The sequence below is a fragment of the Halyomorpha halys genome, unplaced genomic scaffold (assembly GCF_000696795.3).
Source record: "Halyomorpha halys isolate HHAL.00 unplaced genomic scaffold, Hhal_1.1 Scaffold253.1, whole genome shotgun sequence".
Lineage (NCBI taxonomy): Eukaryota > Metazoa > Arthropoda > Insecta > Hemiptera > Pentatomidae > Halyomorpha > Halyomorpha halys.
Window position 1 is genome coordinate 367,682 of NW_027111492.1, and position 1,565 is coordinate 369,246.

The 1,565-nt window shown below is 38.0% G+C and overlaps 1 protein-coding gene across 1 annotated transcript in view; it reads right to left on the bottom strand.

Annotated features, from left to right (window-relative positions):
• Positions 1 to 1,565, bottom strand: part of LOC106680305 (phospholipid-transporting ATPase ABCA3) — a gene marked incomplete at its 5' end in the record, with an annotated part of 76,010 nt that overhangs the window by 65,903 nt on the left and 8,542 nt on the right.

Consider the following 1,565-nt stretch of genomic DNA (forward strand, 5'->3'; position numbering starts at 1 on the left):
AGGAAAGCTTTAAAGAACAAAAACAAAAAACAAACTGGGTTGGATATAAATATGCGAGGCAAACAACAGAAAACATAAAAACATAATAAATGAAAGGAGTTAAAATAAAATAATGAATATAAATCAAAATAAAAGGCCTTTTAGACAAAAATAAATTAGAAAAACGAATTTACAAAATAAATAGATATACATTAAATAAAATACTGGATGACGGTACCAGATGATCTGGAAGAAAAGATGATCCACTCCGATAGGTCTAGGGAAGATATATTACTGTAAAGATGTATAGGTTATTGCTTCCTGGTTATTAACACCGCTGCAACTCTGAGACTGGTCAAAAGTTGGTGGGCCCACGTCTGTACTGGCTCTTTAACGCATACAGTATTCAAACCCTTAATTACATTATTACCACAATTGTAATCATAAATGCAGTGGACTGTATTATATATTTACCACAATTGACAGTCAAGATCAGTACTGCTCATTTGCGGGTAATCGGGTAGAGTGGATTTCCGTTATATATAGGTGTCCTAGTGCAGTGTCATACAAGTCCTTCGACTAGTTTTTTTAAATTAATCATTAGAAACTTTTTCTATTACTAGCAAGTTATTATATTCCTTATATATTGAATTTTATGACATAGGCGTACCCTAGACCATTTGGGGCCCATGACATATTTTTTTTGGGAGGGCCCGGTATAGATTTATTTTTGAAGCATGTGATGAATATATTTTTTAGGCCTTGGACCGATTTGTTTTGTTATTTTGGGGGCTCTGGATTGGATATATATTTATTCTTGCGGTAAACATATGATCGGTATTCGATTATGTGACAGATGATATAAAAAACAAAACAATTCTGCGTCTCCATTGACCATACTATCAAAAAGTTATACCATGATCGTGGTTGTGACTTGGTCGCGATAACTGAAACAGTACTTTTATTCACTGTCAAGGCAGTGAATATACATATACAATGTGCATATATGAATATGCATATACATGCGATAGTTAAACGGACAGTTGCTTCATTGTAACACTTTAGCTATCAACTATCACGCCAGAGCTAATGCAACAGTACAATGAAGGCCATAACAATCATAGAGCTATAGTTCGATTCTCCAAGAACGGGTTAAGCGGCACCCGCCCTTAACGGCTTAAAGATACCCATCTTTTAGTCGACTGAATCGGCAGCACTGGCCAACATGTGCAAATACGCAAAATGGCACTTAATGAGGGCAGACAGAGTCTGGTTGTTGCAATGATCAAAACTAAAAATTTGCGGCTTTAGCGCACTTGCTCAGCCTCCACTGGCTCACTACCAGTGATGCGGTGAGAGGGAAGCGCTGGGATCTTTTGAGCTCTGCTCTACCCCTCACACGTGGGGGATAGAGTGGGCTCAGGGATCCTCAGGTCGATTGTGTAAATAAAACCCCAGCTCTCATTATTGACTTCATCAACAGTTCCTTACTAAGTGGGAGGACCTCATATAGGATGGGGTAAGAAGCAGAGGTGTCACTCCTGACAGATGAAGTCAAGAGTATGTTTGTGGGTTGGTTTCATAAA